Raw genomic sequence first — 27749 nt, 5'->3', positions numbered from 1 at the left:
TTAGATATATCCTGTAGATCTTTTATTAAAATTGTAAACATAACAATAAATAATTACAAACATAAACATACAATATCCGACAGAACATATCAATATAATGAATCATAAAACCAACACCATAGCATAAAATACAACGCCGATCCACCCCACATTCATTCCTGCACACAAACAAATACCTATATACAATATTTACAAAAGACATATTCCTATAATACCCATTATACCCATACCATACTAATAAACTATATACACTAATATACACTAATACTAAATGGGAATTCCCTGGCCCAGTTGCTATACCAAAACAAATAATTAAGCAGAACCTAATACCAATAATATACCAAAAGAATAACAACAACAACAATAATAATATATACAAAATAATAGAAACCAACACGAACAAGAACAAAATAACACCACTTTTTTTTTGGGCCCTGAGCTGGTCCCGCATCCCATGCCCCCAGTACATGTTACCAGACGTCCATGAACCAGTCCAGGATTTTCTGTATATATAAAAGTCCCATACATACCCCCTCCCCCCTTTTAACTCACCACCCAACCTAAACTGAACCCAAACCCCAGGTGGCATCACACAATATATACAATATATACATTACATAAAATATACACAGACTAATAATATATACAATACATAAGTATGCACATAGACTACAACAATAAATACAATAACAAATACATATAACACTATAAGCCAAACAACAAACCCCTAAAGCTCAAGTTCAGCGCCTGCAAGCCCTATATTACCATAAACCAACTGCTCAAAACAAAAAGACTAATGTGCCAGCATCAGCCCACCACCAGGGGGGGACAACAGGCTAAGGCACTTTAAAGGCAGAGCCCCTCCATAGACGAGAGGCCCCGCCAGCACCCAGCCTCTCGTACTCCAGAGAACGCACCCTCACCAGGTCACCGAGAATGTTCCTAACCACCACATCCACAGGGAGGATTTTACGCTGCTTCGACACTAAACACTGTGCGTTCTACGTGTAATACCTGACCACTGAGCTGACTAGGAATAAAGTGTACCTGTCCCAGCCTCCAAGGTTTCTGAATGCCCCATAGGCCCATTCCGCATAGGAGAGACTGGCCAGCCGAGGCCAACCAATGGAAGCGCCCACCCTGGTGTAAACCTCTGTGTTAAAGGGACAATGAAGCAGAAAATGCTCCATGCTTTCCAGCATGCCTCCACACTCTTCGTGGGGACATCCCCGGTCATCAGAGCTCCTGCACTTCAGATTGTCCCTCACACACAGTTTCCCGTGGAAACAGCGCCAAGTCAAGTCCCAAAACTTCAAGGGGATCCTGATAGAATTCAAAAGTCCTAAACCCACCTCCAGATGCTGACTTGGGCAGTCCTTGAGCGCCAATGGCCTCTGGAAATGATAAGTTTCCTCTTGTCAAGGAATTTCCTCGACAGAGTCCTAATCTCCCCCATCCCCAGACCCCACCGAGGAATAACCTTCAGAACCGGGGTAGCATAAGCCGGGAGATGCCCGTGTGGTGTGCGAAGATCCTTCACTTGCCCTCCTGTCTCCCATTCCTGGAAGAAAGGCCGAAACCATCCCCTACAGAAGGATACCCACGGAGGAGCCCTCTCTTTCCAGAGGTTTGCAATATTGGTCTTAAGAAAGGTATTCACTAGGAACACCACAGGGTTGACCATACACAACCCCCCTAGTCTCCTCGTACGGTAAGTAACCTCCCTCTTCACTAGGTTCAGTCTATTCCCCCATAACATCTGGAAGAACACACTGTAGACCCGGGTCCAAAGAGGTTCTGGCAACATGCATACACTGCCCAGGTATATCAGTAAAGGGAGCAGGAATGTTTTGATCAGGTTAACCCTTTCCCTGAGGGTCAAAGACCAACCCTTCCACTGATCTACCTTCTGAGCGGTGATCTTAAGCCTGCTGTCCCAGTTTTGTTTGGGGTAATCCCCTTGGCCAAATTCGATGCCGAGGACTTTTGCAGATTCCTGGGGCTCTGGAAGGGCGTCCGGGAGATCAAAATCAGGATCTCCCCCTCCCAGCCAGAGACTCTCACACTTATCCTGATTGATCTTGGACCCGGATGCCTCCGAGTAGCGGTCCACCTCTGACATCACCCATCTGCCCTCCTCTTGTGAGGAGACAAACACGGTAACATCATCAGCATATACCACTGCCCTCAGAGCCGAGTCCTGCACCGCCAGGTCCATTCTCACCCCCGCCAACGATCCACAATCCTCCTAAGGAAAGGATCGATTGCAAACACGTACAGCAAAGGGCTCAAAGGACAACCCTGACGGACACCAGACCCAACCTCAAAAGAGCGGCCAATCCAACCATTCACAAGCGGGAAACTCTCTGCCCCTGCGTACAAGGTCTTAAGCCAATCAACAAACCCCCCCGGCAGGCCATATCTCAGAAGGACAGACCAGAGGTACTCATGGTTTACCCGATCAAACGCTTTTGCCTGATCCAAGGACATCAAGTACCCTTCCTGTGGCCAGCCCTACCCTGCTCCACAGCCTCTCGGACACTGAGCACAGCACTAAATGTACTGCGGCCCGGAACAGAGCAATGCTGAGCCCCCGAAAGGAGCCGGGGTGCAAACTCCACCAACCGGTTAAACAGCACTTTTGCCAGAATCTTTCTGTCCGCATTGAGAAGTGCTATGGGACGCCAATTCTCAATGTGGGACGGGTCTTTACCCTTTGACAGGATGATCAGCGCTGACCTCATTGACTTTGGCAGAGTGCCCGAGGATAGACACTCATTAAAAACCGCGGTCAAGAGGGGAACCAATGTGTCCTTAACCCCTTCATGACCGAGCCCATTTTCACCTTCATGACCTGGGCATTTTTTGAAAATCTGACCACTGTCACTTTAAACATTAATAACTTTGGAATGCTTTTACTTATCATTCTGATTCCGAGATTGTTTTTTCGTGACATATTCTACTTTATGTTATTGGTAAAATTTCACTGATATTTGCCTCCTTTCTTGGTAAAAAATCTAAAAATTTCATGAAAATTTAGAAAATTTAGCATTTTTCTAACTTTGAAAGTCTCTGCTTGAAAGGAAAATGGATATTCCAAATAAATTACATATTGATTCACATATACAATATGTCTACTTTGTGTTTGCATAAAAAAATTGACAAGTTTTTACTTTTGGAGACACCAGAGGCTTCAAAGTTCCGCAGCAATTTTCCAATTTTTCTCAAGATTTTCAAAATCATAATTTTTCAGGGCCCAGTTCAGGTTGGAAGTGGATTTTAAGGGTCTTCATATTAGAAATACCCCATAAATGACCCCATTATAAAAACTGCACCCCCCAAAGTATTCAAAATGACATTCAGTAAGTGTTTTAACCCTTTAGGTGTTTCACAGGAATAGCAGCAAAGTGAAGGAGAAAATTCTAAATCTTCATTTTTTACACTCGCATTTTCTTGTAGACCCAATTTTTGAATTTTTACAAGGGGTAAAAGGAGAGAAATCACCCTAAAATTTGTAACCCAATTTCTCTCGAGTAAGGAAATACCTCATATGCGTATGTAAAGTGTTCGGCGGGCGCAGTAGAGGGCTCAGAAGGGAAGGAGCGACAATGGGATTTTGGAGAGTGAGTTTTTCTGAAAGGGTTTTTGGGGGGCATGTCCCAGTTAGGAAGCCCCTATGGTGCCAGAACAGTGGACCCCCCCCCCACATGTGACCCCATTTTGGAAACTATACCCCTCTCGGAATTTAATAAGGGGTGCAGTGAACATTTACACCCCACTGGCGTTTGACAGATATTTGAAACAGTGGACTGTGCAAATCAAAAATTTTTCATTTTCACAGACCACTGTTCCAAAAATCTGTCATACACCAGTGGGGTGTAAATGCTCACTGCACCCCTTATTACATTCCGTGAGGGGTGTAGTTTCCAAATGGGGTCACATATGGATATTTATTGTTTTGCGTTTGTCAGAACTGCTGTAACAATCAGCCACCCCTGTGCAAATCACCTCAAATGTACATGGTGCACTCTCCCTTCTGGGCCTTGTTGTGCGCCCCCAGAGCACTTTGCGCCCACATATGGGGTATCTCCGTAGTCGGGAGAAATTGCATTACAAATTTAAAGGGTCTTTTTTCCCTTTTACCTCTTGTGAAAATGAAAAGTATAGGGCAACACCAGCATGTTAGTGTAAAAAAATTTTTTTTTTACACTAACATGCTGGTGTAGACCCCAACTTCACTTTTTCATAAGGGGTTAAAGAAGAAAAAGCCCCCCAAAATTTGTAAAGCAATTTCTCCCGAGTACGGCGATACCCCATATGTGTCCCAAAACTGTTGCCTTGAAATACGACAGGGCTCCAAAGTGAGAGAGCGCCATGTGCATTTGAGGCCTGAATTAGGGATTTGCATAGGGGTGGACATAGGGGTATTCTATGCCAATGATTCCCAAACAGGGTGCCTCCAGCTGTTGCAAAACTCCCAGCATGCCTGGACAGTCAGTGGCTGTCCGGTAATACTGGGAGTTATTATTTTGCAACAGCTGGAGGCTCCGTTTTGGAAACAGTAGCGTACCAGACGTTTTTCATTTTTTGGGGGGAGGGGGGCTGTGTAGGGGTATGTGTATATGTAGTGTTTTTTACTTTTTATTTTAGGTTAGTGTTAGTGTAGTGCAGTGTTTTTAGGGTACAGTCACATGGGCAGAGGTTCACAGCAAGTTTGCCGCTGGAAGTTTGAGCTGCAGCGCAAAATTTGCGCCATCTCAAACTTGCAGCACTCACTGTAAACCTCCGCCCATGTGAGTGTACCCTGTACATTCACATTGGGGGGAGGGGGCAAACATCCAGCTGTTGCAAACTCCGAGCATGCCCTTTGGCTGTCCGTGCATGCTGGGAGTTGTAGTTTTGCAACAGCTGGAGGCACACTGGTTTGGAAACACTAAGTTAAGTAATAAACTTTCAAGTGTTTTGCAACCAAACTTAGTGTTTCCAAACCAGTGTGCCTCCAGCTGTTGCAAAACTACAACTCCCAGCATGCATGGTCTGTCAGTGCATGCTGGGAGTTATAGTTTTGCAACAATTGCAACAGCTGGAGGCACTGAGGTAGGAAACGGACAATGTTTCCCAACTAGTGTGCCTCCAGTTGTTGCAAAACTACAACTCCCAGCATGCCCAGACTGCCCAGGCATGCTGGAAGTTGTAGTTCGGCAATATCTGAAGGATCAGATGTTGCCGAACTACAACTTCCAGCATGCTTGGGCAGTCTGGGCATGCTGGGAGTTGTAGTTTTGCAACATCTGGAGGTCCACAGTTTGGAGACCACTGTATAATGGTCTCCAATCTGTGCTCTTCCAGATGTTAGAGAACTACAACTCCCAGCATGCCTGGACAGACTGAGCATGCTGGGATTTGTAGTTTTGCAACATCTGGAAGAGCACAGATTGGAGACCATTATACAGTGGTCTCCAAACTGAGGACCTCCAGATGTTGCAAAACTACAACTCCCAGCATGCCCAGAAAGCCAAAGGCTGTCTGGGCATGCTGAGAGTTGCAGTTTTGAAACTCCCAGAGGGAGCAGTGAGATCGCTTTACGGCGATCTCACTGCTGCCAATGAAGATGCCGCCCTGCTGCCGGAAACTCACCTCCGGGACTCAGCGCCGCCGGGACCGCCTGGAGGACGCTGCTCGCGCCGGGACCGCTCGGGACACCGCTCGGACGGGTAAGTGACGCCGGGGGACGGGTCAGGGACACTTAGCAGAGCGTTGTGTGTCCCGATCCCCGTGATCAGGACTCACACACCGTGCTGCTAAGTATATTCATAGCGAAACGCTGCTATCAGCTAGGCAGATCAGCTGGGGGGGGTGGGGGATGAAACCCCCCGTGGTCACATGGTAAGATGGCTGGCTATCAGTGATAGCCACCATCTTACCGGGCGCTGCGGGATGCCGCGAGTAGCGGCAAAAATGTTCATGACGTACCTGTATGTCATGGGTCGGGAACACCTTGCCACCCATGATGTACAGGTATGTCATAGGTCGGGAAGGGTTTAAAGGTCTTATAGAACTCAGATGTTAAGCCATCTGGACCGGGTGACTTCTTTAGGGCAAGCCCATCAATCGCCATCCTGACTTCCTCTTCCCGGATCATCTCTGTCAAAACGTCAAGAGAGGGGTCTACTCCTGGTTCAGGGACGGTTTCAGCCAAGAAAGCTGATACCTTATCTCGATCTAGATCCTTCCTTCCTCAGGCCCTGGTACAAGCGGTACCTGTTTAGGCTTCTGAGGCCCGAGAGCTGGCGGAAGAATCTCGCAACCCTTTCCTTGAAGATCTCCCACCACTCTGACTTACTGTTACAAAGGCCCAGCAATGGTACCTGGCTCTGAAGAAAATCCTCAAAGGACTGTCTTATCTCCGCTTCTTCCAAGAGAGACGAATTCAGCTTCCAATAGCCTCTGCCCATCCGGGGGGTCTCTGTGACATTCAGAGAAAACAAAATTAAACAGTGATCGGAGAACTCCACCTCAACAACAGACACTGCTGAAGAGACGGCTTCCTCCTTTAAATAAAACCTGTCTATCCTAGACCTACAACTACCCCTATGATAGGTGAATCCCGCGTGGCCTGGGGTGTACCGGATGTGGACATCCACCAGGCGAGCCTCACTCGCTATGCTATTAAGGGCGACGCTATCATAAGTCAGCTTGTCTCTGGCACCTCCCCTGTCTTGGGGCCTCGTGACAGCATTGAAGTCCCCTCCAAAGACCACCTGCCGACTTGTAAAAAGATAGGGCTTGATCCTCATAAAGAGACACTTCCGGTCCCACTTAGACCATAGATGTTTATAAGGCGAAGTTCTTGTCCCCTCATGAGGACATCTAAGATCAGGCACCTCCCCATTTCTAACTCGATAACCCGTCGGCATTCTACCGCTGCGGTAAAAAGGACCGCCACTCCGCTATACGGCTCGGCCCCAAGAGACCAGTAGGAGGGCCCATTCCTCCACTCTCTTTTAGCCTTGTAGATAGATGACATATCTGTTAGCCTGGTCTCTTGCAAAAATAAAATATCATCATTAATATGGGCAAAAAAATCATAGGCCGCAAATCGAGCCGTATCTGACATTATGCTGGTAACATTAATGGTTGCCAGAGTCAACGGAGAGGGTGCCGCCATCAAGGGTGATTGAGTTAGACAGCTTTCTTTTTCCCACCATCCTTCCCATCCACCCCACCACCCTCCTCATCAGATGATGGTTTACCCCTTTTAGGTGAAATAGATGTGTCCATTTTCCCTTTATATACATTTTCCTCGTCCCCTGACTCTGGGCCAGTCTCCCCCCCTGAAGACATAGATTCCCCAGGGAGAGAGGACTCAGCGTCTCCTGTGAGCCCCCCCCCCCCCCCCGCAACATCCGGAACCTCACCCCCAGCCCCCTCCTCCTCCGAAGAGGAGATGTCGCGGAGGGCTCGGAACCGGTTGGAGAGACCAATCAGAGGAAGATCAGTTGTACCTTCCTTTGGCATCTGGCGGGTGGGAGAAGATCTTACATCTCTCCTTTTCTTATTCCTACGAGTACCCCACTTTGTTTATGCCCATCCCCCACTGTCCTCATCCACGCTCCCACCATGGGAGGACAGTGAGGAGACGGCATCCTCCTCTTTGTGGATCCTCCCAATCTCCTCATCCAGTTCACTATCCCCCAGGGCCTCAGCAGTAAGACTGGCCGCAGGGACAGGATCAGGAGTCACCCCAGTTGGTTGATGCTCCTGTGACTCCTGAATCTCCTTATCCCTTTGGCGCTTCTCGAGACGCCTCAGTTGGGCAGGCGTCTTCGGCTTACTTTTCTTCCCTGGCCCCTGCACCCCTTCATCCCCGACAGCCATCCCCCCAGCAGAATCCACCTCACGGCTTACTCCCACCGGGGCAACAACCGCGTTGACAAAGGAACGAGGGCAGCGACTGAATGGGTGACCTAAGTCACCACACAGGTGACACCTAATCTCTGCACAAGATGCAGCGAGATGGCCTATTTCCCCACACAGAGTGCACTTCTGCACAGTGCAATTGGCACTAAAATGTGTGGGGTCACCACATCTGTGACAGAGCTTCGGCTGACCCTGGTAGAAGATCTATATACGATCCCTTCCGAGGAAGGTCGCAGATGGTATATGGGTAACGGTGTTTCCTGAACGCCTAAGCTTGACCATAAACGTCCAGGCCCCTGACCAGATGCCATATTCATCCCTGTTCTTTTTTGGGACCTCCACCACCTCACCATACCGACCTAGCCACGTCATGATGTCAATACAAGAAAGCGATTCGTTACGGGTTAAAACGGTCACCTTCTTGACATTATTTGGCGAGACACCGCCTGAATGGCAAAGTCTCGCCAGCCGGGCTCATTCTTTACCAACTCATAATTTGACCAGAAGAGCTCAAGCCCCTCCGGCCGAACAAAGCTGATATTGAACTCAGGGGTACCATAATGATGTATTAAGGCATAGATGTCAGCTGCCTTAAAACCCAACTTCAGCAGAACAACTTTAGATCTTGGAGGACATGTTTCACTTCCTCTCCACCTCAGCTGGACCACATTCCTTCGGAGACCACCTGGCCCGGCTGTAGGGAGGGACCACACAGTATCCCCCCCTCTTTCCTCTCGGAAGGCTGAAAGATCATGTCTCTCTATCCAGAAGGATAGATCAACCTCCCTACCCTCTACAGTTATTGATCTCTCCCCTCTCCTTAAGGCCCCCAGGAGACACTGCTGCAAACTGCTCCCCCCAGAGCCAGAGGACGAGGAAGCTGCCCCCCTTCCCCCAGTGGTGACATTCGCGTAGCTGCGAACCGGTGCTGCCACCGCTGTGGGTGCAACTGGACCAGGCCCTACATTCCCACCACTAATCTGTGCCCCTTCACCACCCTCCTCCACATAATCCATACCCAAACCATTGACCCCTATTTTAGCTGATGTGCCCACCCATACCTCCACCTGTGCTACAGCCCAAGCCACCATTCAAAGCCTCAGACAGATTTTTAGTAACAGATGAATTATTCCCCTCATTCACACCCTCAGTCACTCCAACATTAACCTCCACATTCATACTGGCTGGACCGGTGTGTTCTGAAGCTGATTTTGTACTGTCAGCATCACTGGGTACCAGGGCTGGAGCCATCATCACAGGACAGGTCACCGGTCCCATATACAAGGACCGGGAAGCCTGCCTAGCCTGTTTATTAGCAGCCCCAGCCCTATTTTTACCGGTACCCTCCGCCTCATCCGTACTAGAATGTCCTGCTCCTGGGCGCCGCTGCAAAACAAAAGTTTTTTTTTACTTTTGGGTGAATCTATTTTGTCCTTAGCCACCACGACTACCTCTGGCACTGAGTCACCCCCCTCTCCCACAGGGAAGCGAACTACAGCACCGCAGTCTGCCTCTATGCCCACTGCTGGGCCGCCCTCACTGTACGGCCTTGCGGCCGATGCCTTCTCTGCTCCATCCCTGCTACTGCAAACAGGCATGGAGCTCTGCGCCCTTTTAGTATCTGTACTCTCCCCGCACCTTTGCACCGAGTCCACCTCAGAACACGGGCTGGGCTGGGTAACGGGGCTTGCACAATGAGCTGACCCTGCGGCCAACTCAGGGTTTACAGGGAGGGGGGTGTAGATGTAACTCACAACTTCTTGCTGCTTTGGCTTGGGCTTCTTCTTCTTACCCCCAGGTGCCTCATTTGGGAGCTCATCTCCAAACACCAGGTTCTGAGGACACACTGGGGATTCCAGCATGCGGATCTGGGCCATTAGCGCCCCTCCCTGGTAGCTGCTGTCACTGTCTTCCCCTGAGTCGGCAGGTGACACCGCTGGTTGCTGTGCAGGGGGCCCACTGTACGGGGCCACCAGGTGGATCTGGCTGTTGTTCTTCCTCTATCTCCTCCGCATCATCCACCTGGCTCTCAGGTTGCAGCCCCATCAACCTTTTATTTTCCTTTTCCTCCATCACCTTGAATCTTTCTCCATTTTCCAATTTTTCTTTAAATGGCCCACTCTTCGCCAGTAATTCTCTTCTCCTCCAAAGCTTGTATTTCAGCCATAAGTCTCTTTATCTGCCCCTGGATCTCTGTCTTTTTCTTTTTTGGAGTTACCTTAGCCCTGGCCCGGGCACAGCGCAGTGACTTTTTACCCGGGAGGTATAGGTGGAAATAGACTCCCGGGTCCTCAGCACTCCCCAGCCCTCCTCACTGAGGTCAGCTTCACCTCTGTGAGCACTCTGCCTTCTTCCTGATGAACCCAGCTTTCCACTGGCAGCACCCAGTTTTCCCGAGGTGGATCCAGCCTTGGAGCTTCTCACCTCTGTGGGGGAGTTGGAGCAGCATTGCTGCGACTCCTGGTGGAACTCCTCACCCCCAAATCCTCCGATGTTCCGGCCGCTTGCTGGCTTCTTCTGCTCCCCTGAGGCCTATTCCTGGAAGCCTGGGCCTCGCCTCCCTCACTCATGCCTGGAAACCCACTCCCTCCCTGGGGAGGAGGAAGCAGGCCCAAGGTGGAACAGGTGGTAATTCCCTGGAGCTCAGGAGGAGCAGCAGACACACACAGCTGAAGCAGAACCACACCCACAACTGATTGGCTCCCACTCCAGAGCTGTACTCACTATTCTGCTGGTGAGGTCACTGTGTACATACATTACATTACTTATCCTGTACTCATCCTGAGTTATATCCTGTAGATCTTTTATTAGAAAAATATAAATCATAACAAAAACACAAAACCAGCACAACTTGGCCATAACTGAAAACAGCAACATGAAATAACATAAACCAAAACTTTACATTTAAAATAAAAGAACATAAATCCTGCCTAACCGGCCAGCCCAGTTTTCCTAACAAAAAGAAACACACCTTACATAACCTAATATCTAACAACACACTCACATGCATACTCAACTTACATAACCAAAAAGAAACATAAAAATAGCACTATTTAGCTGTAACTCAAAAACACCCAGACTTGGGAAAAACACAAACACACAGAAAACACAACAAGCACTCCCACTACACACCACACCCCTTTTTTTTTTATTTTTATTTTTATTTTTTTTTTGTATTTTTTTTTTTTTTTTTTTTGTAAACTATTATTTTTTTTCTTTTTTTTTTTTTTTTTTTTTTTTTTTATAATAACACTAATAATAATAATAATAATAATAATAATAATACTATGCCACACACATGCATCACAGATCCATAACTTTACAAAGGCATAAAGATAAATTAATCTACAACTCAAAAAACACCCAAACTTGGGAAAAATCACATATTACAAACCGAAAACACTCCCACTGCACACCAAATGTTATATATATATATACACACACACACACACTTTTTTTTCCCCCCTTCCACACACACATATATACATTAGTTTTCTACGTTATCCCACAAGACATAAACCACAACTGGATACAAAAATTACTACAAAAATAACATCTGGTTCGACTGCCATATCTATCTCTACTATAAACACAATATAAACAATATATAATTCACAAATCAAGATAAAAAAAAAAAAAAAAAAAAAAATTATATATATATTTTTATAGTAATTACATGTAATGTACACAATTTATACATATAAACTATATACACTATATACACACCTATTATTATACAGGAAACACACCTAAATATACAATAAAACATCCTACTCTAAACTATCCCTTCACCCACACCACCCGCCCTTCTGTACATGGGTCAGAGTCCACAGTTCTCAATGTCCAGCCACGACTGACCGATGCCAGGTCCACCAAAAAAAAACCACCACCCACCAAATACACCCACCCAACCTAGAACTCCTCCCAACCAACTTAACCATAACCAACTTTATAACATACATAAACAATATAACCCACACTAGGCCCAAGTTCGGTGCCTGTAAGCCCTTCATAACCTAAACATCGGAAAACAAAACAAAAAGCTATGGTACACATGCATTAGCCCACCACCATGAAGAAGGATGGCAATCCTGATACATACAAAAATTTACATACTTTCCCTAACACCTCCCTACCTCTCACCCTACCATTATCCCTAAAATAGAAACTGACCCTACTATCACCCTAACCCTGTCCCCTTACATCACTGTCCCTAACCAAAACAAGGGTACTCTACCCAGAAGGTCTAGTACCTAGGGCACATCAAAAGAAAACCCTCTCCATAGGAGAGAAGCCCTACTGGTACCAAGACTGCCATACTCCAAAGACCTGATCTTCCCGAGGTCACCGGTGATGTTCCTACAGACCTCCACCTCGGAGAGGACTTTACGCTGCGTAGACACTAAACACCGTGCGTTCCACGTGTGGTACCTAATCACTAAGCTAACTAAGAATAAAGTGCCCCGGTCTCGACCACCCAGGTTCCTGAATGCCCCATAAGCCCACTCCGGGTAGGTAAGGCCGGCAAGTTGACTCCAGCCAATGGAAGCGCCCACCCTGTTGTAAACCCCTATATTAAAGGGACAATGAAGGAGGAAATGGTCCATGCTTTCCAGCGTGTCCACACACTCTTCTCGGGGACAGTCCCGGTCATCAGATCTTCTACACTTCAAATTGTCCCTCACATATAGCTTCCCCTGAAAGCAGCGCCAGGCCAAGTCCCAAAACTTCTGGGGGATCCTTTTCATGTTTAAAAGAAACAACCCCACCCTCAGATCCTGACCTGGGCAGTCCCTGAGCGCCAGAGGCTTCTGGAAGTGGGTCAACAGAACCCGTTTGTCAAGGAACTGCCTTGACTGGGTCCTGATCTCCCACACTCCCAGACCCCACCGACGTATCGCCTTCAGAGTCGGGGTAGCATAAGCCGGAAGATATCCATGGGGCGTACGGAGGTCCTTCACTTGCCCTCCTGTCTCCCATTCCTGGAAGAAAGGCCGAAACCATTCCCTGCAGGAGAGTACCCACGGAAAAGCCCTCTCTGACCAGAGGTTTGAGATGTTGGCTTTCAAGAAGGTGTTTGTTAAGAACACCACAGGGTTTACCATAGATAAACCCCCTAGTCTCCTCGTGCGGTACGTAACCTCCCTCTTGACTAGGTTCATCCTGTTCCCCCATAACAGTTGGAAAAACAGGCTGTAGACCCTAGTGTAGTAAGCCTCTGGCAAGATACATACGCTGCCCAGGTAGATAAACAAGGGGAGCAGGTACGATTTGATCAGGTGTACCCTTTCCCTGAGGATCATAGACCAACCCTTCCACTGGTTCACCCTCTGAGTGGCATCCTGGAGCTTACCATCCCAGTTTTTGGTGGGATAATCATCCTGGCCGAATGTGATGCCCAAAACTTTTGCTGATTCTTGGGGCCCCGGAAGGGTGTCCGGGAGATCAAATGTGGGATCCCCCCCTCCCAGCCAGAGACTTTCACACTTATCCCGGTTGATCTTAGACCCGGAAGCCTCCGAGTAGCGGTCCACCTCTGACATCACCACATCGACCTCCCCCCTCGAGGAGACGAAAATGGTGACATCATCAGCATACGCCACAACTCTCTGGGCGACATCCGGCTCCGCCAGACTCATCCCGACTCCCGCCAACGGTCCACAATCTACCCTCCGGACGAAGGGATCGATTGCGAACACGTATAACAGCGGGCTCAAAGGACAACCCTGACGGACTCCGGACCCAACCTCAAAAGAGCGGCCAGACCAACCGTTCACCAGCGGGAAACTCTCTGCCCCTGCATACAAGATCTTGAGCCAATTAACAAAAGTACTCGGTAAGCCATATCTTAGAAGGACGGACCAGAGGTAGTCATGGTTCACCCGATCAAATGCTTTTGCCTGATCCAAGGACAGTAAGTACCCCTTCCAGAGACCTGCACTGCTCCGCTCCACTGCCTCCCTGACACTGAGGACAGCACTTAACGTGCTTCGGCCTGGAACAGAGCAGTGCTGGGCCCCCGAAAGGAGTCGGGGTGCAAAATCCACCAACCGATTAAACAGTATCTTGGCCAGAAGCTTCCTGTCCGTATTGAGAAGAGCTATGGGCCTCCAATTCTCAATCCGGCTAGGATCTTTACCCTTTGAGAGAAGAATCAGGGCTGACCTCCTCATTGACCTAGGCAGAGTGCCCGAGGAGAGACACTCATTGAATACCACAGTCAAGAGGGGAGCTAAAGACTCCTTAAAGGTCTTGTACCACTCGGATGTTAAGCCATCCGGACCTGGCGACTTCTTGGGGGCAAGCCCCTCGATCGCCAGTCTCACTTCCTCTTCCTTAATCTCTTCTGCCAAAACGCCAAGAGAGGGGTCTACCCCTGGCTCAGGAATGGTTTCAGCCAGGAAAGCCGACCTAGATCCTTCCTCCCCAAGAGGTGCAAGTAGAAGGATCTGACGACCTCCAGGATCCCTGATCTGGACCGATTCAGAGATCCCGTACTATCAATCAGTCCTGAGATGATTTTACTACTCACTGACATCTTGCAGTTTCTGTAAGGGTCGGGCGAGCGGTACTTCCCAAAATCCCTCTCAAAAACCAAAGATGCGTGCCTATCATACTGACACCTCATCAACAAGGACTTCACTCTGGAGATATCATCACGACTACCTCCAGTCGAGACGAGAAGCTCGAGTTTCCTCCTCAGACCCTGATACAAGCGATACCTGTTCAGGGACCTGAGGCTCGAGAGCTGGCGGAAGAACCCCGCAACCCGCTTCTTGAATATCTCCCACCACTCTGACTTACTACTACAAAGGTCCAGTAAAGGTACCTGACTCTGAAGAAAATCCTCAAAGGACTGTCTTACCTCCGCTTCCTCCAGGAGGGACGAATTCAGCTTCCAATAACCTTTACCCATCCGGGGGGTCTCTGAAACATTCAAGGAAAACAAAATCATACAGTGATCGGAGAACTCCACCTCAACCACGGACACTGCGGAAGAGACGGCTTCCTCCTTTAAATAAAACCTGTCTATCCTAGACCTGCAGCTACCTCGATGATAGGTGAAACCCGCGTGGCCTGAGGGGCTCCGGATGTGGGCGTCCTCTAGGCGAGCTTCCCTAACTATATTATTGAGAGCTATGCTATCGTAAGCCAGCGGACCATTGGAACCTCTCCTATCTTGGGACCTTGTGACAGTATTGAAGTCCCCTCCAAAGATCACTTGCCGGCTAGTAAAAAGGAAGGGCTTGATCCTCATAAAGAGATCTTTGCGGCCCCACTTGGTTTGTGGGGCGTAGATGTTAATGAGCCGGAGCTCCTGTCCCTTCATGAGGACATCTAAGATCAGGCACCTCCCCATTTCTAACTCAATAACCCGTCTGCATTCAACCGGAGCGGTAAAAAGGACCGCCACCCCACTATACGGCTCAGCCGCAAGAGACCAGTGGGAGGGCCCGCACCTCCACTCTCTCCTTGCTTTTACCAGGGAGGCAAGATCTGACAACCTGGTCTCCTGCAGATACAAAATATCGGCTTCAACACGGCCGAGAAAATCAAAGGCTGCGAATCTAGCCGTATCAGACTTTATACTGGCACAGTTAATAGATGCCAGCGTCAATGGGGTGAGTGCCGCCATCATGGGTGATTGAGTTAGACGGCCCTAACCCCCTCACTTCTGTCTTTTCTTTACCCCCTCATCCCCAGACGAGGAGGCTTCTTTCTCTTTTAGCCTTTTTTTAGACTCTGATTGGTCCATTTTTGAATCCCCATCTCCGTCTGGCTCTGGTTTGGCCCCATCCCCTGAGGAAATTGCCCCATCAGGACAGGGCCCAGTTCCCCCCGGAGGCTCCCCCACTTCAGGTACCCCATCCTCGACCACCCCCTCCAAAGAGGGGGAGGAGATGTCATCAAGGACAGAGAACCGGTTAGACAGATCAATCAGAGGGGGGGCAGGTAGGCTTCCGCTTGGGACCTGGTCCGTAGCACGGGGACTAGAGGGCTCCGACCTCTTCTTTCCCCTTTTATTGCCCTTCTTTTTTGGCCGCTCTTCACCCTCCTCATCCACACTTTCAAAGTGGGAGGAATCGGAAAGATCGGCCTTGCTGCCCTCTTCTCCACAGATTCTCCTCACTTCCTCCTCCAGCACATTTTCCTCCAGGGCCTCAGCAGTTTCAGGACTAACCTCTGGAGCAGGGTCAGAAGCTACCCCTGCCACATGGGAACTCTCCAGTTCCCTGCTCCTTCTGCGATTAGCCTCCCGCCTCAGCTTGGCGGGACTTTTCCTCTTCACTGACCCTGTTGCACCTTCACCCGCACTCGTGCCCTCCCCAGCTGAGGCAACATTACTGCTCTCCCCAGCCAAGGTGACAGTTGCCCGGGCAAAAGCGCTAGGACAACGGCTGAAAGGGTGTCCTAAGACACCACACAGATGACACCGGATCTGCCTACAGGATGCGGCAAGATGACCTACCCCACCGCACAGTGCACAGACCTGCACGGTACAAGCTGCGCTAAAGTGGGTGGGGCTGCCACATCTGTGACAGACCTTGGGCTGCCCCTGGTAGAAAACTTGGATTCTGTCTCTCCCAAGAAAAGCAGCTGATGGGATGTGGGCAACAGTGCTCCCCGAACGCTTCAGTTTGACGGAAAACGTCCAGGCCCCAGACCAGATCCCATGTTCGTCATAGTTCTTTTTTGGCATGTCCGTCACATCCCCATATCGGCTGAGCCAGGTCATGATGTCATAGCAAGATAGTGACTCGTTACGTGTCAATACGGTCACTTTCTTGGCCAGATTCTGACGGGATATCGCCTTTACGGCGAAATCCCGCCAGCCGGGCTCACTCTTCACCACCTCATAGTTCGACCAGAAGAGTTCCAAACCCTCCGGCCGAACGAAGCTGATGTCAAATTCGGAAGTACCGTAGGGGTGGATCAGGGCAAAGATGTCACTTGCCCTGAATTCCATCCGGAGGAGGAGCTCAACCACCTTACCCCGAGGCGGACATGCATCTTCGCCCCTCCACACTAAATGGACCACATTCCTACGGCCACTTTCCTGCCCGGATGTCGGGAGGGACCAGACCACCTCCCCGTTTTGTTCTCGGAAGGCGCCTAAGCCGTGTCTTTCTATCCAAAAAGACAGGTCAACCTCACCCCTCCCCTCTACATGGATTGACCTGTCTCCCCTACGTAGAGCCTCCAGGAGGCGCTGTTGCAAGTGACCCCCAGAGCCAGATGGAGATGGGGATCCCCCTGATCCCCCGGCAGTGACTCTGGCATAGCTTCTGGGAGAAGCAGCCACTACCGGGGGGGCAGTCGAACCAGGACCTGACCCAGATCCCAAACCAGGACCCTTGTTCTTAGCTGAGGTGTCAGTCAAACCTCTCTCTGGCATTCCACTACCACTCCTCACCTGCATTCCACTTGCACCCCTCTCTTGCACTCCACTTACACCCCTCTCTTGCACTCCACTTGTACCCCTCTCTTGCACTCCACTTGTACCCCTCTCTTGCACTCCACTTGCACCCCTCTCTTGCACTCCACTTGCACCCCTCTCTTGCACTCCACTTGCACCCCTCTCTTGCACTCCACTTGCACCCCTCTCTTGCACTCCACTTGCACCCCTCTCTTGCACTCCCCTTGCACCCCTCTCTTGCACCCCACTTGCACACCCCTCATCCACACTGCTACTACAACTCCTCCCATGCGCACTACCATAACTCACACTCTGGACATTACCATTTTTCCACACATTTTTGCTCTCACTTTCACTCTTGCTTACACTCTGTATATTACAGGCTGGGCTGGCTGGGTCTATTGCATTATGTATAAGGGTCGCTGGTTTCAGGACTAAGGTTGCATTTCCAGTCTTCTGGGGTGCAGACACAGGCTCCGCCTCTGATATGGATGGCACCGCCCCCTCACACGAAGTCATGGATTTTGGCAGGAGCTGTCCCTCCGGACGCACTCCTGCCCCGCCTACTGCAGCTGACGTGCAGGGAACCTCCCCCTTTACAGGTGAGTGCCCCGCAGCGCCAGAAACGGTACCAACCGCACATAGGGGACCGCCCCCTGAACCACCAAGGTCTGGTGCCCGGACACTCCCCCCCCTCACAGGGGAGTGCCCTGCAGCGCCAGGACTTGTACCGCTCACTTCAACCCGGGGACCGCCCCCTGAACGGGAGAAACTGCCGCCATTTTCTGGTGCCTGGACACCCTCCCCCCTCACAGGATGGTGCCCTTTTTCTTCTATAGCACCCGCGGCCATTTTGGGTGCACTACTGTATCCCCCATGCTGGCCCCGCTCCACTACAGAAACGGGGTCTGGCAGATTGGGGGACCCAGCACCCTGAGCTGACTTCTCAGCCGACCCAGGTTGCTGGAAAGAAGAAAATACAAATTTCACTCCTTGTGCCTTCTTCCTCTTCTTGCCCTTCACTTTCTTCCTCTTCCCCTTCTCTTCTGGGCCCAAATCATCACCAAAAGTGAAGTTCTCCAGACGGGTGGGGGACTCCTGCATAACAATCGCACGCAGGAGACCCCCATCTGCCGAGCCGCTGCAATCACTACAGTCACTGCCATCCTCATCGTCCTCACTGGAGGGAGGTAAGGCCACCTGAGCCGGGTTTATGTAGTCCGCACTGAGGGTAAGTGGGGGGTCTGGGGTAACAGTGGTGGTACAAGCAGAACCCGTGTCCATATCCCCCTCACTCACATCCCCCTCCTCACCTCCCTCCATCTCCTCCTCACTCTCATCTTGGTGACTTTCTTTTTCTGCACCTCTGGAGACCCCCTTTTTGGGGAACCTCTCTTCATTAAGAATCTTCTCACTGAAGAAGCCGGCTCCAGCCACAATGTCCGCTCTCAGCTGAACAATCTCCTCCACCTCTTTCTTTAGTGCTCTCACCTTTGCAGTGAATGATGCTTTCTTGCCCTTGGCTGCTGTATCCGCCTGGTAAGTTGCAAACTTTATGTCTTCTCTAAGACCACGAAGCTGTTTCCCAAGCTGTTCATATTGGGCCATCTTTGCCTGGATTCTAGATCCGAAAGTCTCCAGGGATTCCCTTGGCTCCTTTACCCCCCATTGCTGGGGTTCTGAGGAGCCTGAGGTAGAAGCCTTCACTCCACTCCTCTGCCTGGATGAGCTTCTTTTCCCAGAGGAACTTTTGCTGGAAGCCTTGCAGCTCCCAGCTGGGGATGGGGGAGGGGGCCCCACATGGCGATGGGCCCTGGTGGATCGTCTCACCCCATCCTGGCTGCTGGCCGTCACATTTTCCTTTGCACCCCCCGCCGGCCGGGTACGGGGAGTGCAAGATGAAGCCTCCTGGGGCTCCATAGCAGGAAAACCCTCTACCCAGGTATCTGCCACACACCTGGGGAGGGGCGGATGGAAATCACTGCTTCACTGGAAGAGTCTGGAAGTAACAGGAGCTCAGACACACCCAACCTCTCTCCAGAGCTGTACTCACTATTCTGCTGGAGAGATCATTGTGTACATACATTACATTACTTATCCTGTACTGATCCTGAGTTATATCCTGTAAATCTTTTTTATTAGAAAATATAAATCATAACAAACACAAAACCAGCACAACTTTGCCATAACTGAAAACAACAACATAAAATAACATAAACCCAAACTATACATTTCAAATAAAAGAACATAAATCCTGCCTAACCGGCCAGCCCAGTTTTCCCTAGAAAATACTAGAAACGCACTTTACATAACCAAATATCTAACAACACTCACATGCATACTCAACTTGCATTACCAAAAAAGAAACATAAAAATAGCATTATTTAGCTGTAACTCAAAAACACCCAAACTTGGGAAAACACACACAACAAGGACTCCCACTACACACCATTAATTTAATATATATATATATATATATATATATATATATATGTATATATACACATACTTTTTTTTTCCCCTAATTGTTTTTTAAGAAAGAAAATTAAATCTATAACTCAAAAACACCCAAACTTGGGGAAAAGAAGACCTAGACCAAAGAAAATGAAATCCACTACGGGATACAAAAATACCAAATAAAAATTACTACAAAACTAACAACTGGTTCGACTGCCATAATATAAGATAAACAAAATTATGATATATTATACATATACACTATATACACCTAAATATACAGAAAACACACCTACAAATACAATAAAACAACCTACACTAAACTGTCCCTTCACCCACACCACCCGCCTTCCTGTACATGGGTCAGAGTCCATACAGTTCATAGCCCTCAATTTCCAGTTCATAACTGACCCATGTCAGGTCCACCAAAACAAACAACCACCACCACCCACAAATACACCCTCCCAACTTATAACTCCTCCCAACCAACTTTATCATTATCAGCATTATAATATACATAAACAAACAATACAACCCACTTTAGGCCCAAGTTCGGAGCCTGTAAGCCCTTCATAACCTTAACATCTGAAAACAAAACAAAAAGCTATGGTGCACATGCATTATCCCACCACCAGGAAGAAGGATGGCAATCCTGATACATACAAAAATTACATTCTTTCCCTAACTGCACCCTACCTCTCTCCCTACCAGTATCCCTAAAAATAAACTGACCCTACTCTCACCCTAACCCTGTCCCTACATCACTGTCCCTAACCAAATCAAGGGTACTCTACCCAAAAGGTCTAGTACCTAGGGCACATCAAAAGAAAACCCTCTCCATAGGAGAGAAGCCCTACTGGTACCAAGACTGCCATACTCCAAAGACCTGCTCTTCCTGAGGTCACCGGTGATGTTCCTACAGACCTCCACCTCGGAGAGGACTTTCCGCTGTGTAGATACTAAACACCGTGCGTTCCACGTGTAGTACCTAACCACTAAGCTAACTAAGAATAAAGTGCCCCTATCACGGCCACCCAGGGTCCTGAATGCCCCATAAGCCCACTACGGATAGGTAAGGCCGGCAAGTTGACTCCAGCCGATGGAAGCGCCCACCCGGTTGTAGACCCCTTTATTAAAGGGACAATGAAGCAGGAAATGGTCCATGCTTTCCAGCATGTCCCCGCACTCTTCTCGGGGACACCCCTGGTCATCAGATCTCCTACACTTCAAATTGTCCCTCACATATAGCTTCCCCTGAAAGCAGCACCAGGCCAAGTCCCAAAACTTCTGGGGGATCCTTTTCATGTTTAAAAGATACAACCCCACCCTCAGATCCCGACCTGGGCAGTCCCTGAGCGCCAGAGGCTTCTGGAAGTGGGTCAACAGAACCCGTTTGTCAAGGAACTGCCTTGACTGGGTCCTGATCTCCCACACTCCCAGACCCCACCGACGTATCGCCTTCAGAGTCGGGGTAGCGTAAACCGCAAGATATCCATGGGGCGTACGGAGGTCCTTCACTTGCCCTCCTGTCTCCCATTCCTGAAAGAAAGGCCGAAACTACTTCCTGCAGGAGAGTACCCACGGAGAAGCCCTCTCTGACCAGAGGTATGAGATGTTGGCTTTCAAGAAGGTGTTTGTTAAGAACACCACAGAACCATAGATAAACCCCCTAGTCTCCTTGTGCGGTACGTAACCTCCCTCTTGACTAGGTTCATCCTGTTCCCCCATAACAGTTGGAAAAACAGGCTGTAGATCCTAGTATAGTAAGCCTCTGGCAAGATACATACGCTGCCCAGATAGATAAACAAGGGGAGCAGGTACGATTTGATCAGGTGTACCCTTTCCCTGAGGGTCATAGACCAACCCTTCCACTGGTCCACCTTCTGAGTGGCATCCTGGAGCTTACCGTCCCAGTTTTTGGTGGGATAATCATCCTGGCAGAATGTGATGCCCAGAATTTTTGCTGACTCTTGGGGCCCTGGAAGGGTGTCCGGGAGATCAAACGTGGGATCTCCCCCTCCCAGCCAAAGACTTTCACACTTATCCCGGTTGATCTTAGACCCGGATGCCTCCGAGTAGCGTTCCACCTCCGACATCACCACATCGACCTCCTCTCTCGAGGACACGAAAATGGTGACATCATCAGCGTACGCCACTACTCTCTGGGCAACATCCAGCTCCGCCAGACTCATCCCGACTCCCGCCAATGGCCCACAATCTACCCTCCGGACGAAGGGATCGATTGCGAACACGTATAAAAGCGGGCTCAATGGATAACCCTGACGGACTCCGGACCCCACCTCAAAAGAGTGGCCAGACCAACCGTTCACCAGCGGGAAACTCTCTGCCCCTGTATACAAGATCTTAAGCCAATTAACAAAAGTACACGGTAAGCCATATCTCAGGAGGACGGACCAGAGGTAGTCATGGTTCACCCGATCAAATGCTTTGGCCTGATCCAGGGACAGCAAGTACCCCTTCCAGAGACCCGCACTACTCCGCTCCACTGCCTCCCTGACACTAAGGACCGCACTTAAGGTGCTTCGGCCTGGAACAGAGCAGTGCTGAGCACCCGAAAGGAGCCGGGGTGCAAACTTCACCAGCCGATTAAACAGTATCTTGGCCAGAAGCTTCCTGTCCGTATTGAGAAGAGCTATGGGCCTCTAATTCTCAATACGGCTGGGATCTTTACCCTTTGAGAGAAGAATCAGGGCTGACCTCCTCATTCACTTCGGCAGAGTGCCCGAGGAGAGACACTCATTGAATACCTCAGTCAAGAGGGGAGCTAAAGACTCCTTAAAGGTCCTGTACCACTCGGATGTTAAGCCATCCGGTCCTGGCGACTTCTTGGGGGCGAGCCCCTCGATCGCCAGTCTCACTTCCTATTCCCTGATTTCTTCTGCCAAAACATCAAGAGAAGGGTCTACCCCTGGCTCAGGAATGGTTTCAGCCAGGAAAGCCGACATCCTGTCTCGATCTAGATCCTTCCTTCCCAAGAGGTGCGAGTAGAAGGATCTGACGACCTCCAAGATCCCTGATCTGGACCGATTCAGAGAGCCTGTACTATCGATCATTCCTGAAATGACTTTACTACTCACTGACATCTTACAGTTTCTGTAAGGGTCGGGCGAGCTGTATTTCCCGAAATCACTCTCAAAAACCAAAGATGCGTGCCTATCGTACTGACACCTCATCAGCAAGGATTTCACTCTGGAGATATCCTCTCGGCTACCTCCAGTCAAAACAAGAAGCTCGAGTTTCCTCCTCAGTCCCTGATACAGGCGATACCTGTTCAGGGACCTGAGGCTCGAGAGCTGGCGGAAGAACCCCGCAACCCTCTTCTTGAATATCTCCCACCACTCTGACTTACTACTACAAAGGTACCAGTAAAGGTACCTGACTCTGAAGAAAATCCTCAAAGGACTGTCTTACCTCCGCTTCCTCCAGGAGGGACGAATTCAGCTTCCAATAACCTTTACCCATCCGGGGGGTCTCTGAAACATTCAAGGAAAAAGAAATCATACAGTGATCGGAGAACTCCACCTCAACCACGGACACTGCGGAAGAGACGGCTTCCTCCTTCAAATAAAACCTGTCTATTCTAGACCTGCAGCTACCTCGATGATAGGTGAAACTCGCGTGGCCTGAGGGGCTCCGGATGTGGGCGTCCTCTAGGCGAGCTTCCCTAACTATACTATTGAGAGCTATGCTATCATAAGCCAACCGATCATTGGAGCCTCTCCTATCTTGGGATCTCGTGACAGTATTGAAATCCCCTCCAAAGATCACCTGGCGGCTTGTAAAAAGAAAGGGCTTAATCCTCATAAAGAGATCTTTACGGTCCCACTTGGTTTGTGGGGCGTAGATGTTAATAAGCCGGAGCTCTTGCCCCTTCATGAGGACATCTAAGATCAGGCACCTCCCCATTTCTAACTCAATAACCCGTCTGCATTCAACAGGAGCGGTAAAAAGGACCGCCACCCCACTATACGACTCAGCCGCAAGAGACCAGTGGGAGGGGCCGCGCCTCCACTCTCTCCTGGCTTTTACCAGGGAGGCTAGATCTGACAACCTGGTCTCTTGTAAAAAGAAAATGTCGGCTTCAACACGGCCGAGAAAATCAAAGGCTGCGAATCTAGCCGTATCAGACTTTATGCTGGCACAGTTAATAGATGCCAGCGTCAATGGGGTGAGTGCCGCCATCATTGGTGATCGAGTTAGACGACCCTAACACCCTCATTTCTGCTTTTTCTTCACCCCCTCATCCCCAGACGAGAAGGCTTCCTTCTCTTTGGACCGTTTTTTGGATTCTGACAGGTCCATTTTTGAATCCCCATCTCCACCTGGCTCCGGTTTGGCCCCATCCCCTAAGGAAATTGCCCCATCAGGACAGGGCCCAGTTCCCCCTGGAGGCTTCCCCACTTCAGGCACCCCATCCTCGACCCCCTCCTCCAAGGAAGGGGAGGAGATGTCTTCAAGGACAGAGTACCGGTTAGACAGATCAATCAGAGGGGGGGCAGGTAAGCTTCCGCTTGGGACCTGGTCCGTAGCACGGGGACTAGAGGGCTCCGACCTCTTCTTTCCTCTTTTATTGCCCTTCTTTTTTGGCCGCTCTTCACCCTCCTCATCCACACTTTCATAGTGGGAGGAATCGGAAAGATCGGCCTTGCTGCCCTCTTCTCTACAGATTCTCCTCATTTCCTCATCCAGCACATTCTCCTCCAGGGCCTCAGCAGTTTCAGGACTAACCTCTGGAGCAGGGTCAGAAGCTACCCCTGCCACATGGGAACTCTCCAGTTCCCTGCTCCTTCTCCGATTAGCCTCCCGCCTCAGCTTGGCGAGACTTTTCCTCTTCACTGACCCTGTTGCACCTTCACCCGCACTCGTGCCCTCCCCAGCTGAAGCAACATTACTGCTGTCTCCAGCCAAGGTGACCGTCGCACGGGCAAAGGCGCTAGGACAACGGCTGAAAGGGTGTCCTAAGACACCACACAGATGACACCGGATCTGCCTACAGGATGCGGCAAGATGACCTACCCCACCGCACAGTGCACAGACCTGCACGGTACAGGCTGCGCTAAAGTGAGTGGGGCTGCCACACCTGTGACAGACCTTGGGCTGCCCCTGGTAGAAAACTTGGATTCTGTCTTTCCCAAGAAAAGCAGCTGATGGGATGTGGGCAACAGTGCTCCCCGAACGCTTCAGTTTGACGGAAAACGTCCAGGCCCCAGACCAGATCCCATGTTCGTCATAGTTCTTTTTTGGCATGTCCGTCACATCCCCATATCGGCTGAGCCAGGTCATGATGTCATAGCAAGATAGTGACTCGTTACGTGTCAAAAGGGTCACTTTCTTGACCAAATTCTGACGGGATATCGCCTTTACGGCGAAATCCCGCCAGCCGGGCTCGCTTTTCACCACCTCATAGTTCGACCAGAAAAGTTCCAAACCCTCTGGCCGAGCGAAGCTGATGTCAAACTCGGAAGTACCGTAGGGGTGGATCAGGGCAAAGATGTCACTTGCCCTGAATTCCATCCGGAGGAGGAGCTCAACCACCTTACCCCGAGGCGGACACGCATCTTCGCCCCTCCACACTAAACGGACCACATTCCTACGGCCACTTTCCTGCCCGGATGTCGGGAGGGACCAGACCACCTCCCCATTTTGTTCTCGGAAGGTGCCTAAGCCGTGTCTTTCTATCCAAAAAGACAGGTCAACCTCACCCCTCCCCTCTACCTGGATCGACCTGTCTCCCCTACGTAGAGCCTCCAGGAGGCGCTGTTGCAAGTGACCCCCAGAGCCAGATGGAGATGGGGATCCCCCGGCAGTGACGCTGGCATAGCTTCTGGGAGAAGCAGCCACTACCGGGGGGGCAGTCGAACCAGAAACCAAACCAGGACCATTATTCTTGACAGAAACATCAGCCATAACACCTCTCTGTGCCATTCCACTACCGCTCCTCACCTGCATTTCACTAGCACCCCTCTCTTGCACCCCACTTGCACCCCTCTCTTGCACCCCACTTGCACCCCTCTCCTGCACTCCACTTGCACTCCTCTCTTGCACCCCTCTCTTGCACCCCACTTGCACCCCTCTCTTGCACCCCACTTGCACCCCTCTCTTGCACCCCACTTGCACCCCACTTGCACCCCTCTCTTGCCCACCACTTGCACCCCTCTCTTGCACTCCACAAGTTCCCCCCTCATCCACACTGCTACCACAACTCCTCCCATGCACACCACCATAATTCACATTTTGCACATTACCATTTTTGCTCTCACTTTCACTCTTGCCTACACTCTCCCTTGGTGTGTTACAGACTGGGCTGGCTGGGTCTTTTGCATGTTTAATGGCTGCCGGTTTCAGAATTGGCGCTGCATAGTTCTTTCTTCCCGTCTCTTGGGGTGCAGACACACGCTCCGCATCTGACATAGGTGGCCGCACTCCCTCGCAAAATGACTGTCCCTCCGGACTCACTCCCGCTACACCTGCTACAGCCGACGCACAGGGAACCTCCCCTTTTACAGCGGAGTGCCCCCTGGCGCCAGAACCGGTACCAACCGCGTCACCTAGGGGACCGCCCCCTGAACCAACAAGGTCCGGTGCCCGGACACTCCCCCCCCCCCTCACAGGAGAGTGCCCTGCAGCGCCTGGACCTGTACCGCCCACTTCAAGCAAACGGGTGAATCTGCCGCCATTTTCTGGTGACTGGACACCCTCCCCCCTCACAGGAGGGTGCCCTTTTTTTTCTATAGCATCCACGGCCATTTTGGGTGCACTACTGTATCCCCATGCTGGCCCCGCTCCACTACAGAAACGGGGTCTGGCAGGTTGGGGGACCCAGCACCCTGAACCGACTTTTCAGCCGACCCAGACTGCTGGAAAGGAGAAAAGACAAACTTCACTTGTCCCTCAGTTTTCTTTCTTTTCTTGCCCTTTTTTTTTATTCCTCTTCTTCTCTTCTGGGCCCAAATCGTCTCCAAAAGAAAAATTTTCTAGACGGGTGGGTGACTCCTGCATTACAATCGCCCGCAGGAGACCCCCGTCTGCCAAGCCGCTGCCTTCACCGCAGTCACTGCCGTCATCATCCTCACTGGAGAGAGGTAAGGCCACCTGAGCCAGGTTTACATAGTCTGCACTCAGGGTAAGTGGGGGGTCAGGGGTAGCAATGGTGGCACATACAGATACAGTGTCCATATCCCCCTCACTCACATTGCCCTCCTCACCTTCCTCCATCTCCTCCTCCTCACTGCGGCAATCCTCATCTTGCTGACTTTCACCACCTCTGGAGGCCCTCATGCTGGAGAACCTCTCTTCATGAATTAGCTTCTCACCAAGAAACCCAGCACCCTCCACAATGTCCGATCTCCTCCTCACAAGCTCCTCCAAATTGTCCGATCTCCTCCTCACAAGCTCCTCCACAATGTCCGATCTCCTCCTCACAAGCTCCTCCACAATGTCCGATCTCCTCCTCACAAGCTCCTCCACAATGTCCGATCTCCTCCTCACAATCTCCTCCACAATGTCCGATCTCCTCCTCACAAGCTCCTCCACAATGTCCAATCTCCTCCTCACAAGCTCCTCCACAATGTCCGATCTCCTCCTCACAAGCTCCTCCACAATGTCCGATCTCCTCCTCACAATCTCCTCCACAATGTCCGATCTCCTCCTCACAAGCTCCTCCACAATGTCCCATCTCCTCCTCACAAGCTCCTCCACAATGTCCGATCTCCTCCTCACAAGCTCCTCCACAATGTCCGATCTCCTCCTCACAAGCTCCTCCACAATGTCCGATCTCCTCCTCACAAGCTCCTCCACAATGTCCGATCTCCTCCTCACAAGCTCCTCCACAATGTCCGATCTCCTCCTCACAATCTCCTCCACAATGTCCCATCTCCTCCTCACAAGCTCCTCCACAATGTCCGATCTCCTCCTCACAAGCTTCTCCACAATG

The 27749-nt window shown here is 50.3% G+C and overlaps 1 protein-coding gene across 1 annotated transcript in view; it reads left to right on the top strand.

Moving 5' to 3' along the window:
• The window catches only part of LOC130340281 (integrin alpha-L-like), a gene marked incomplete at its 3' end in the record, with an annotated part of 199748 nt that overhangs the window by 55176 nt on the left and 116823 nt on the right, over positions 1 to 27749 (top strand). The gene's annotated exons all lie outside the window — the stretch shown is intronic.

The sequence above is a fragment of the Hyla sarda genome, unplaced genomic scaffold, assembly GCF_029499605.1.
Source record: "Hyla sarda isolate aHylSar1 unplaced genomic scaffold, aHylSar1.hap1 scaffold_587, whole genome shotgun sequence".
Taxonomy (NCBI): domain Eukaryota; kingdom Metazoa; phylum Chordata; class Amphibia; order Anura; family Hylidae; genus Hyla; species Hyla sarda.
Note: the sequence above shows the minus strand (reverse complement) of the source record. Positions and strands in the feature narration are given on the sequence as shown.